The 14,301-nt window shown below is 32.2% G+C and overlaps 1 protein-coding gene across 1 annotated transcript in view; it reads left to right on the plus strand.

The window, feature by feature from the left end:
- Nucleotides 1–143: 143 nt before the first annotated feature.
- The window catches only part of LOC106467105 (cardioacceleratory peptide receptor-like), a 23,627-nt gene continuing 9,469 nt past the window's right edge, over nucleotides 144–14,301 (plus strand). The window contains exons 1-2 of the mRNA XM_022395225.1: nucleotides 144–211; nucleotides 5,448–5,616. The gene's annotated coding sequence lies outside the window, so the exon portion shown is untranslated. The remainder of the gene's footprint in view (nucleotides 212–5,447; nucleotides 5,617–14,301) is intronic.

Raw genomic sequence — 14,301 nt, forward strand, 5'->3', positions numbered from 1 at the left:
AAATAAACGTCGAAACTATTTTTAGGAAGACGTTTTGTCCTATCTTAATATTCATTCGTTTGAACTTAACTACTAACTTCTCTTCTTTCCAGCAGATGACGCTGCCTCACCTTGATGTAACGTCAGTTAACAACTCTTCCTTCACACAACGTTCCAGCAACTTATTGGTCCGGACGTCAGGCTGCACTTCCTATCTAAACCAAACTGTTCGGTAAGTAACTATCAAGGGTTTTCTATTTACTAACACAAGATAAATTATTGTTTTTATTCACCAATCACTAAACTTTTATTTTTCAAAAAAGTAACTTAACATATCAGAATGTAAAATGATACCCGCTGAGTGTTAAAGCTGTTTCATTAATTTTTTTTATTACCTAAATCATATGGTTAATTTACGCGTTGCTAGCTTCGCACTTTTTCTGCTGTGATAGTTAGGTTAGATAGCGGATCATGACAGGCCAGGAGAACTAAAAATGACTTGAGAACCTGGCAACAACAAAGAAGTATGTAATAAGACAAAAGATTTTAGAGGTTTTTTAAATTCATATGTTTTTTTATTTATTTTTTCTTGTAGCAAGATACACGTTGATGAAAAATTCTGATATTATCTAAATGAAAACTCGATTCAATGACAATTTTTATTTTTAAGAAGTTAACTTGTGTATTGGTTCTAGTTAAAAATAGAAAACCACGATCTTCTGCAACTGAGGTAATCTAGGTTAGAATATTTGTGGTTAAGTTTCAGATACTAAAATAAATTATTACTTGTCTTTCTTGGAAAATCGGAAACTTTATCATAAGGTGGTGGAAAACTTTACAACCGAAAAGAAGAGGATATACATACGTATCCGAACTTTCTGAGTTTCGTTTTGTTAAACTTAGGTTTTTTGTTTTGTTTTTCCTTGAAACGTTCTATCACGTACTAACAATAAACACGAAGCCCAGTCTGTCATTCGATTCGCCACTTGTCAGTGGTGTATATCTGTTCAATATACAGATGTTTTCGTAAAGCTTTATATAAACTTGTGAATAAAAGAGAAATAACACACCAAACATGTTTCTGTCACTCACATTAACATAATCATGTCCAATCGGATAATCAGATATAGAGTGACAATAGAGCACATAACAGGTCATCAGTCATCACACTTGGGACAAGTAACTCAAGTTGACATGTATTATTATAGAAGTGAAATGTGTAGACTTTTAGTTACTTTTTATTTGTTGCCAGCTTCACCTTTTATAAGGTATCCAACTTCGTGATTGGACTCCAGACCTCATATATATATGAATTACTTTTATCTAACAATTTCACCTGATCTATATAAAAGTCAGTGTATGTCACGTCACGTTTGATTTCTCTAAGTAGAAAGAGTCATAAACGCCAAAATGCGTTTATCAATGGGGCCGTGATGGTGTGTGTGTGCTGTGAAACCTTATAAGTGTAGTGAGTGTTGGTATAATAAAACTAAAGTATAGACGTAGTGTTGGATCACCTAGCCTAGAGCCAAGTGCATAAAATTTATCATGAAAGTAAAAATGTCGATTCAATTTTAAACTTAAATTGTTTCTGAATTAAGCTATGTTCTTTAATCCATGGAGATTCTAAATTAAGAAATCAACAAATATATATTTTTTTCCAGTTTTGTTGTCTATACATTTCATTATGTACTTTAAGTACATAGACTAAAAACAATATTATATTTTTGTTGCTAAACAACATGACCTAAAGGCCATTGTTGGAACGTAGTTTTATTAAAACGCACTGGCTTTTCTGTATATTAGAAGTTGTTAATCTAACTGATTTTTATCAATAATTATTCAATGAACACACTGCGAATTCATTTTATGAATGATCTTAATTTTGACTGGTCTACCATGGAACTTACCGACGTTTGACTGCTTCGACTGTCCTTTTCTGCCTCTTTGTTGGTCAAGCTTATTTCGCAAAATATATTTTTTCAGCTAGCTATGAAATGTGAGGTTAGAGTATACTATGAGGTGGGGTGGAAGTACTTTCCCTGTTATGTGCATTTCTTACACTTTTGTATGATTTTTGTGTTGAATTAGCAACACTTTCCATACTGGAGTGCATAAAAAGGTTGCATTATGGCCTAAACGTTTATTTGATGTACATACAGATGTATAATTCGGTCTTTATGATCTTTGTAAAGGCTGCCAGTCTTGACGTTGTTCTCTTTGGTTGAAGAATGGTCATATTTCTGGTTTATCTGGTTCGTAATCTGACAGCGCAAACCCAATAGTTGCAGTCCAAGGAAAATAAGCCTCCTTCCATCTTGGAAACCCATTCCATGACGCGTAATCGAATATTTGGGATAAAACCTCAATCCGGATTAAAGGAATTTATTTCATGAAATGAATCACATGACGCGACATTGCTGATAAATCAGTAACTTATGAACAGTAACTTGCAAGCGTCTGTGACATTCGGTTACAATCGTCTGTAAGACTACACAACCAGTTAAGAACAACATATTGTTACAAATTATACTATCACTCATTATGTACCTTTTGAAATTCAGTTGCAGGTGTAACAAGTTTGTGTTTCGTTTTATACCTAAATGTTCGTAGTGTCCATTGTCGTATATAAATCTATTTGGAGGTGTTAATTTCTCGCAGTACGTAATATTCAATCGTGAAGAAACCACGATGAGCTATCTGCTCTGTCCACCACAGGGAATCGAGCCCCGAATTTTAGCGTTGTAAATCTGGAAATTTACTGGTGACTCACAAGGGAACGAGCTTTAATTTATTCTCTGTACGTATTAAGTTACATTGGGAATATGAGATTAATATTTTTATGTTGTTGCAAAATTAAGATGTTAAGATGACTACAAAGTTATGTTTTTCACGACCTTGCTAAGATGAAGAACTGAAGCTGCTAAGTTCATATATCGATAAGTATATCTTACCTTTCTGCGTGTTTCAACAATATTGCCAAGCTCACAGGTCAATTGATATATCTTATATTATTAACAGGGGGCTTCAACAACGTTGCTAAGTTCATATATCAATAAGTATATCTTACCTTTCTGCACGAGGTTTCAACAATGTTGTTAAGTTCACAACAAGGGACTTCAACAATGTTTGGACCACTCACAGTAATTAGACATGTCACTACAAAGTAACTTACCAACATATTAATCCTGATTTCAAAGACTTCGTGTTTGGTTTTATTGGACACCACAGTTGAATCTGATACACGCATGTTTAATGAATATTTTGAGGGGGAAACTCAATGGTGGATTTGGGAAGACATTTTTCACTCTCTAACGTTGACTTTATACAGTTTACATTTAACTTTTATTATGAATAGTATAACTGATGCCATGCTGTTATGCTCATTTTGCATTGTTAGTAAATTTCTACTGTAACGGCTGACACTGTCGAATTAAGTTTTTATTATATTAAGTTATTCCTATCAGTAAAAGCACAATGCATAACGTTATTAAGTTGAGGGATTTAATTAATAACTTTCAATGCCAAACTTTGTGAAATTTATGGTTTACTGTCAGTGAATTTTAATATCTGACTTTTAAGTTGAAAATTAACTGTCAGTAAATTCTAATATCCAACTTTTAAGCTGAAGATTAACTGTCAGTAAGTTTTAATATCCAACTTTTAAATTGAAGAAAAAGTCAGATATTAAAACTTACTGACAGTTAATCTTCAGCTTAAAAGTCAGATATTAAAACTTACTGACAGTTAATCTTCAGCTTAAAAGTCAAATATTAAAACTTACTGACAGTTAAAAGTTGAAAATTAACTGTCAGTAAGTTTTAATATCTTACTTTTAAGTTGAAGATAAACTGTCAGTAAATTTTAATATCTGACTTTTAAGCTGAAGATTAACTGTCAGTAAGATTTAATATCTGACTTTTAAGTTGAAGATAAACTGTTAGTAAGTTTTAATATCTGACTTTTTAAGTCGAAAATTAACTGCCAGTAAGTTTTAATATTTGACTTTTAAGCTGAAGATTAACTGTCAGTAAGTTTTAATATCCAACTTTTAAATTGAAGATTAACTGTCAGTAAGTTTTAATATCTGACTTTTAAGTTGAAGATAAACTGTCAGTAAGTTTTAATATCTGACTTTTAAGTTGAAGATAAATTGTCAGTAAGTTTTAATGCCTGCGTTTGTGGCGTTGAGAGTTGATTATTTATAAATTTCGATGGTTAACTTTATCAGAATTAGGGTTCGTTGTTAGTAAGTTATGGTGTCTAATTTTATGGCAGTTCAGAGTGTAATATCATAAGGTTTATTCGCTGAATCTATTAAAATGAAAGTTTTATGGTCACCACATTTTATTACTTGACTTCCAATACTATTATCAACAAGCTAATGTTTTATTGCATTGAAAATGTAATAAGTTTGTTATAATAGGAGTTTACTAGTTGTAAACTTTAATGCCCTATCAGTCACATTGAAGTTATATTATTATTAAGTTTTAACGTTCCTTTGTTGTATTCAGTATTTATTTCAGTGTATTTTAATGTCTGAATTTGTTAAATTAAAGATGTAATGAGAGTAATGCCTGACTTTGTTTCTTAAGAGCAAATTAAATTCAGCAAGTTTATTGCATAGAGGGTTAATTGTCACACATTGTAATACCTGACTTTGGTGAACAGAAGGTTTGATGTACGAGTTTTAATGTTTTACTTTATATGTGGGATATAATGTCAGTAAGTTTCAATAATTGATTCTATAACACTGATGTTTTTAATATCGGTTAGATTATAAATATTTATTGTATTTGTTAGAAGGAAAATTTAACGTCAGTAAGTTTTTAACACATGTCTTCGATGCACATTATAATATCTGACATTTTAACACTGAAACTTTATTATCGGCACGTTTCAATGATTAACTTTTCTTATATTGAAGGTGTAATATCAATAAGTTTTCATTCTTAACTTTCTTATATTTAATGTTGGGGCCCTGCATGGCCAGGTGGTTAAGGCGCTCGACTCGCAATCTGAGGGTCGCGGGCTTAAATCTCCATCTCACAAAACATGCTCGCCCTTTCAGCCATGGAGGTGTTAAAATGTGACGTTCAATCCTACTATTCGTTGATGAAAGAGTAGCCCAAGAGTTGGCGGAGGGTGGCGATGACTAGCTGCCTTTCCTCTAGTCTTGCACTGCTAAATTAGGGACGGCTAGCGCAGATAGCGCTCGTGTAGTTTTGCGCGAAACTCAAAAACAAACAAACATTTAATGTTTGTTGTCAATATGTTTCAATGTCTGGCTTTGTTACATTGAAGGTGTAAAGTCAATAAGTTGTAATATTTGCCTTCAATACATTGAACTTATAATGTCAGTGTATTATAATGATTAGTTTTGATACACTAAAGAAATACCGTCGTAATTCCTATTTTAGGTTTTTTAAAGTATTCAGTAAAAATGTTTTGTTCATCTTTATTTACAGAAAATTTAACTCCACAAAGTTCTGAGCTACTTCTGGAGTTTAGCAGGCTAGAGGAGATAAGGTGTCTTTAGGTGTCGTTGGCGTAGTGGAAAACACAGCAGGAGATATTCATTGGAACACTAGTCTTGTTTATATTTTGGGTATTTTTGACCCTATCCTGGAAAAAAAGGTAATTAAAACTTCGTATCTAAAGTATCACGAGTTGTTGGAATGAGCAGGTTCATTTAAGAAAATAATAACGAATGATATACGGTGTCACAATAAGTAAATAATATAGCGCTAAATAGTCCTTACACTAATTCTGTTGTGTTGTGAAGTAAATAACTTTACGGCATTGAGGGTTTGTTTAAGTAAGCATTAATGCCTGATTTTGTTCATTTAGTTACTAATGCTGGTAAAATTTAAATCGTGTTTTTCTTACAAAGTGAATTTAATATCAGTAAATTTTAATGCCTATGTTGCACTGAGGTTTTATTGTCTTAAAGCTTTAATGCCTAACATTATTAAAATCAAGGTTTACTGTCATTTATTTTTAATTCCTGAGTTTGTTCCAGTAAAGAACATAATTTCAGTGTATTTTTTTATTCACAGTGTATTGTTAGTATGTATTGACATCAAATTTTGTCACACTGAAGATATAATGACAGTATTTGTTCCTAACTTTGTTACATGAGAGGTGTATTGTCAGCACGTTTTATTAAGAAAATGGTTTAATCCCTGTATCCAGGGCGTATCTAATCAAGCTTTAGCTTAAGGTTTCCCCTCCCCCAAAGAGTCAGCAAAAATATTTCCAATGGTCAACAACTATGACTGCTGTTTATAATTTTCGTTTTCTGATGCTTTCATAAAGAGACCAATTTCAAGCTACTATCTATAAATAGACAGATCAGACGTGTCTAGCTAAATTTCTAGGAAAGTTTCTTTTTACTAATTTAGCTCTTTTTAGATCTTTTTTTATTGTCTTCTGTACTGTTGTCTGGAGCACGTGGATGGATTTTGCCACTAAGTTCTATTTCAGTGGATTCTCACCTGTTACAAGACGCTGCGCTTTACTTGCCATATCTGAAATACGACTTATTGCAGGTCACTTTCTGTATTGGCCTGAATCTCCAAGGCGATCCATATTCCTTTGTTTTTCAATGTCATCAAGTACAAGAGATATTCTAGTTTTGGAAAATATAAACTCCTAATATCAGTACATCTTTATGATCTGAATGTATGAATATTTTGCTTCGAAAAGGGTTGTTACGTAGCCTTCTCAAAAGTAATAAATGTTTAGTGGCATCATGCTATATCTACGCAACACCAAACACTGTCAAAATGTAGTTCTGATAAATTCCGTCCCATAGCAACTTCACATCAACGTTGGTTGTAACGATACTTGCTGAGTTGCATATTCAAAATTATTTTAACATATCCCTCTGTATAAAGTGACTTAGACTATACTGAGGTCAAATCATAAAGTAAACTTTGTTATCCTAACACAGATAACAAATCTATAGGTTTGAGTTATCTAATATTGTTTACTTCAAAAAAAAAAACTGTTCAAGACAATATTGTAAGGTCTAGTTATCAGATGATACCTCTTTATGTTTTCTATTGACTTGGCTCCATAGTCAATATAAGTTTGATATTTCAACTTAGACCAATGTAAGTATCCTAGCCATAATAATATTATTAGATAGTTGTATTTGTGTATTTAATGACACAAATTTTTGTGCTATAATATCTTCAGAATTGTGGTTCACGACGTCGTTCTTGACACATTAGTTAATAATTAGTGACATACAGTTCAAAGGTCATTACTAGCCAAAGTTTAACATTTAAAATGCATTAGCGAAAATCTTGTTTTATTTTTTTGGTTGTCAACATGATTCGAAAAGACGAATTTAACATGGTTTTAACATGGTTTAACATGGCAGGAGTACTTAAAATAAAATTAGAGAAACGTACACAGGATAAAGCGAAGAAGTAAAACCAAACGAAAACGCGAAGACAATTGTTAAAAACAAAATATCTGAAGCTTGAATGGAACGTTTAGCTAATTGCTACTTCTGCCGTTCTTTTCTGTTTGTGTTTGAATCTTATATTAACCTCAAGGGAATGACTTCGAAAATTCCTACTTTAGATAATTAAATTATCATTTTTTTACAACACTTTACCTGAATTAACCTAATCAATCATAATTATTGATTTTTATTTGCTTTATCATTAAAAAAGTATTGTAATGCGTAGAATTTGCAAATTTATTGAGTAAGAAATTGAAAACTATACGTTTTGTTTATCAATAAAAAAGTATTGTAATGCGTAGAATTCGCAAAATTATTGAGTAAGAAATTGAAACTATACGTTTTGTTTATCAATAAAAAGGTATTGTAATGCGTAGAATTCGCAAACTTATTGAGTAAGAAATCGAAACTATACGTTTTGTTTATCAATAAAAAAGTATTGTAATGCGTAGATTTCGCAAAACTATTGAGTAAGGAATTGAAAACTATACGTTTTATTTATCAATAAAAAAGTATTGTAATGCGTAGAATTTGCAAATTTATTGAGTAAGAAATTAAAAATTATTAGTTTTGTTTATCAATAAAAAAAGTATTGTAATGAGTAGAATTCGCAAAATTATTGAGTGAAAAATTGAAAAATATACGTTTTGTTTCTTTCATGAAAGGACAGAAGCCATTGAGTGTGCTATTTCCAAAAAATGAAATTCCCATGTTTCTGTTATTCATGTAAATATGCATGAGCTTGTTGTGAATTGTTACTAACAGCTTGATACTCGCAGTTTTGTATGTACGCTTACACACCAGTACACCAACTGTTACTGTGTACATACTTACACACCGATATACGCAATTATACACATGTACTTACACACCAGTACACCAACTGTTACATATGTACTTAAAAATCAATACTAGAAGTATTTCGTGCATCTACTCGTGCTTTTACAAAAATATTATATACGTACATAAACAGCGGCATACACAATGATAAAAAAGCCTCTGCACACCAGTATACACAATGGTACATAAGTCCCTACACACCGGTATACACAAAGACACGCACATGAACTTACGCAATAATACATGAGTAAGTCCCAACACATCGTAAAACATCCTGTTACATGCGTCCTTACACACCAATACATTCATTGTTACATGCGTACTTACACACCAGTACATTCATTGTTACATGCGTACTTACACATCAGTACATTTATTGTTATATGCATACTTACACACCAGTACATTCATTGTTATATGTATACTTACACACCAGTACATTCATTGTTACATGCATACTTACACCCCAGTACATTCATTGTTACATGCATACTTATACACCAGTACATTCATTGTTACATGCATACTCATACACCTGTACATTCATTGTTACATATGTATTTACATATCAGTACACACACTGTTATTTACGTATTCACACATAAGTACATACACCGTTATTTACGCATTCACACATGAGTAAACGCTCTGTCATTTGTCGAGGTCATTTTATCATGTAGAAAGGACACTTTTACACACGGAATAGATTAATTACACCTTGTTAATAGCAAGACATTACTTTAATAGTTTCGTTTTGAGTTTACTTACTGATTAAGTATTCGTTTATGACAATTTACAAATTTTAGAGTAAGGAATATTTTATCTTTTTTTTTTTTAGAACAAGTACGACGTTTCGATCACTGGTGCGATCATTCTCACATACGCAGGTTTTTGCATTTAAATCAACATTCAGCAATCTAATATAACACAACAACTGTTAGATTGTTGATTCAAGTAGTAAAACCTTGCACCGTGTACTTGAGAATGATCGTACCAGTGATCGAAATGTCGTACCTGTTCTAAAATAATATTCCTTACTGTAACATCTGTAGCTTGTAATAAAATAAAGACAATACTTTTTCTTAATTGTGAAATTCTTATCATTTTCAGTAGGGTTATATAATCAACATACAACGCTGTTTTTGTCAATATTTCAAGCTTGTCACATATCTTTGTTTAATGGCCCTGTGGACAACGTATGTACATTTTACAGTTTATTCAAGCACCACGTGAAGTGTGCCTAAAAAGACACTCGCTTATAGAAAACTCTCAGTAATAGCGGTTTGATCAAAACAGTGACCCTATACTATGTTTAGTGAATATTTGCAAGATTTCCGGCATTTGAATGATATCTTGCTTATTTGAAATATAAATTGATTTCACTCTATGGAAAGAACCAATTGCAGTGGTATGTCGGAGAGATGGAACTCGATTAAATCAGTGAATAGAAAAGGCTGTCAAAAATAATTGTTTTTCTGTTAATATCCACATTATTAATTTTCAAAAGTCTGTCGCTCGGTGGTTCAGGGTTAATTTTCTATATACTAAAATAGTCCAATGGACAGTTTTGCGCTGAAACTAACAATCAGGAAAAACTTTCTAAGATCCGTACTTACTAAGAATTGACAATGACTAATAAACAATACGTTACACGTGTAGTAAACAAATAAAATAAAGGTTCAGTTACTGCACGTCTTTTAATGATTTAGTAACGAAATACATGTAGAAATCCCAGGCAAAGAATCTACTGGCTAAAAACAAAGTATTGTCAGTCTATGTAAGGATATTTGTCTCCTGTTTACTTCATATTTGACTGATATCATAGGAGAAACTGGCATGGTAAAAATCACTTGCACCACCACTAATGCTTTTATTTTCTGTTATTCCAGTCCAACACAAAACACTTTCTTCTTTATGTATTTTTGACCTAAGAAATTTAAACTGAAATGCTATATTTTTTTTCCTTCTATGTCACTGGGTTTCATCATGGTATGCCACCACTTGGAAATGTTGTCTGTGTTTGCTTAGAACTTGTGGCTTGTTTGTTCTTCTTCTTTTATAAAGATCTCCATCTAACTCTGGAAGAAAATTACAGTATTTGATGATTTTGCCCTCTTTAGGGTGTTTCTCGCAGTTACTCTTCAGAAGTAAACTTGAAGTTTGTTACAATTAGTTTCATCATTTAAGAACCCTGTCAGCCTTTACAAAATATTTGAATGATACCAGGTCACGGATGCTAGAAAATAGGTCCACTTTTAAAAGTTTTGCGCGTCAAATAAAATAATATATGGCAGAAAATATCTATGTCACTTTGATTTATATATGTATATACACATAATGGGGATTGAGAACATTCTGAACGTAAGAAAACTAATTAGTTTCCAAAAGCGTAGAATGAAAATATAATTTGTGGATAGATTTTTGACTTGCCTTAAAACGATGTTCGCTCTTTTAACCCTTCAAGAGGTAGCAAAAATTCTAGACTGAGTTATATATTGATCCGGTAAAGTGGAATTTAATTAAACCATCAGAAACTCGAAACCCAACGCTAAAATCAGATTAATCAATGAGTTCGATTGAATAATCTGAGAAGTACTAAATCAAGAACTTTGTGACAGTAGTAAGGATTATAAAATTGAAAAGCTTCGATTTGGTAATTAACTCTCTCCTCGAAACTTGAAAGTTCAAGATTTATGTATATTTTTTAAAGAAACTGTTCAAAATTCAAACCTGAAATTTTTACTGGTTTATATTAATCGTAATTTTTCTAGTACTTCTTTCATTAAGTATATATAAACATAATTAAAACGTTGAAACTTTCAGTTGTTTAGAAAGTTATTCACGAATAACGTTCATACTGCTTCAAACATCACACAACGCACTGACACGACTTTGGTACAACGTTTAAGTTTTCTGTTCTTATTGACTTTTGAGGAAAGCTTATCTAACGTTGATAATGGAAGGAATAGACACTTCTTGGTCACTGTGAAGCTATGTCCAGAACTACGTATTTTTCGCAACTTCTTTTTTATCCCTTTCATTCCGTGTTTTACTTAAGATTTTTTTTATATTTGAATCTTATTTCTATATTTAACTTCTTTTTTAGTTCTCTTTCTCTATTTAATTCTCGAGTTTTCTAAATTTTGTATTTATAAGTATTCTAAGCACAGTTTTCTATAATTTCTCTAATTTTCTCAGCCTTTCGTCACGAATTAAATGATGAAATTAGTCTCCTCACTTTCTATGTTAATATTATACTCCATTGGTAATTTAATATGTAAGTTCTGATTTTAAACCATATAAAAATGGTTTTAAGGTGGTTCAAGGGGTCATGGTTAGAGTTCAATATTGAAACTATGTGATTTTAAACTATTTAAAAAAAATTGAAAATGGTATGGAGATTACGGTTATAGTTAATGATTTCAAAACACTTAGTTTAAAATCATCGCTACTTTTTGACACGTGTGAAATAACGTTTACTAACTTAGGAGAACAAGGAAATGGGTGTTTTCATTCGATTGAAGAGGAAAGGTTAAAAATAACGCGATAAAATAGTAAAAGCAGTAAAGAAATTTCACTTCTAGACAAACCTTAATTGAAATGTATAAATATGATGCAAAGGTTGCAAAAGCATATCAGTTGCTTAAATTTAGTTTCAAACTACGTTTTAAAGAATTTGATCAAAGAGCTATGTTGAAAACATTTGGATTTTAAAATTAAGTAAAATAACGAAATACGAAACTTTGAGCGACTTCCAGTTAATTCCAATGTTCTCCTTGTTAAGATTTGAAGAATTTTTGTTTGCTTAGTTGATTACAAAAAGTGAATAATAACATTTCAAAAAGAGAGGCGTCAATGCTCTCCATGAAGGTGGGAAACTCGCACAACAGAGGATTTGGGACTGCAACGGGTTCCGGAATCGTACCTCGAGCCAAGCCGAAACAACGCACTCATCTTCAAATAATAGTAAAATAAACATCGTGATAAAACTGGACGTACCTCCTGTTAACAGACAATAAACAAATAAGTGGAGCTGGCGATGGCTCACTAGCCAAAAGTTCGTAATCTTCCAGCCACGTCTCGAAATCTGTAACTGTTTTCGCAAGAAAGATGCCCGAATTTTGTTGTTGTTATTTTTGTTTATTGAATTTCGATCAAAGCTACTCAAGAGCTACCTGCACTACTCGTTCCTAGCTTTGAAGTGATAAACAAGAGGGAAGGCAGATAGGCAACACCACCCACCGCCAACTCTTGGGCTACTCTTTTATCAACAAATAGCTGGGTTGACCGTCACATTATAACGCCCCCACGGCTGAAAGGGTGAGCGTGTTTGGTAACGATATTCGAACCAGCAACTCGCAGATTTTGAGTCGAGTGCCCTAACCACCAGGCCATGACGGGCCCTACTTGAATACACGATCATTACAGCAATTCAATCCAGTCACATACTTGTAAAGTCACTCGAGTCATTCCAATGGCCTTTTGTGTCTTTTGTCTACGTAAATGTATTCCTAGTATTGTGGAGAGTCTGAGGAAAGCTTAAGATGTCTTGTCTTTAGAAGGAGTAGTTACCTTCTATTCCTGAGAAAGACAATTAAACTTCTGATTCTGAAAAGAACTACTTATCTTACGATATTGAAAGATTGATAATATCTGATTTTTGAAGGACTTTTTAATATATGATTTTGGAAGGACTTTTTAATATATGATTTTGGAAGGACTTTTTAATATATGATTTTGGAAGGACTTTTTAATATCTGTTCTTGAGAGAGAGTATTTAATATCCGCTCTTGAGAAAAACTGTATAATAGCTAAGTTTAAAATACTAATTTATTTTCACTCTGAAGGCTTGTTAACTAGTTCCTGAGAAGGACTATTAAACATTTGGCCTTATAAAACATCTTAACTTCTGAATAAGTAAGAATAACTACTTAGTTTCTTGATATGAGAAGGTTTATTTAATATCCGGTCTTGAGAAAAACTGTGTAATATCTGAATCTGAGAAAATACGTAAATTTGAGGCTAGTTAACCTCTAGTCCTGAAAATAATTACTTAACCTTCAATCCTGAGAAAAACTACTAATGTTACGATTTTGAGAAATACCAATAATATGCGTTTCCGAGAATGACTTCTTAAGTTTTGGACCTCAAAATGACCCTGAAAAAGATTAGTTAATACCTGCCACTAAAAAGAAATATATCAATTACTGGTCCTTGGAAGGACTGCTTCATTACCGGTCCAAATAAGACCTACTTACCTTCTGTTTATGAGAAAGACTTAATAAAAGACTAAGAATGACTTTTTAATGTCTGGAACTGAAAGTGATCAGGACAAGGATTACTTAATGTTGTACCCTAACAAGAATTATTTAACTACTTGTTCTTTGGAGGGATAGTTAAGTTTTTGCCCTGAGAAGTAATTTACTTTTGGTACTAAAAAGAACAACTTAATATCTGGTTCTGAAAAAAACAAAGTAACTTCTTGCCCTAAGAGAGACTAAGTAATATCTGATTCCGAGAAAGACTACGCAGCTTTTAGCCCTGAGAAGGAATATTTAAACTTGTTGTCCTCAGAAAGTCCACTTTAACATCTGTTTCTGATATTGACTACGTAACTTTTGATCCTGGGATTTTCTGCTTAAATTTTCGTTCTCAGTAGGACTATTACGTATCTGGTTCTCAGAACGATCATTGTCATTCTGTGTCTGACAATGAGTACTTGATGTTTCGAATTAAGAAGGACTACTTGATTTCTGGTAATGAGAAGAACTAATTTAAGAAGGACTACTTGATTTCTGGTAATGAGAAGAACTAATTTAAGAAGGACTATTACCAGAAATCTAAATTCTTAAGTTAGTTCTTCTCATTACCAGAAATCTAAATAGTCCTTCTTCAATTAATTCTTCTCATTACCAGTTCTTCTCATTACCAGAAAGTTCTTCTCATTACCAGGATTCCAAATAGTCCTCTTAAATTTTAACTTAAGAAGGACTATTTAGATTTCT

This window comes from Limulus polyphemus, unplaced genomic scaffold (genome assembly GCF_000517525.1).
Source record: "Limulus polyphemus unplaced genomic scaffold, Limulus_polyphemus-2.1.2 Scaffold2490, whole genome shotgun sequence".
Taxonomy (NCBI): Eukaryota; Metazoa; Arthropoda; class Merostomata; order Xiphosura; family Limulidae; genus Limulus; species Limulus polyphemus.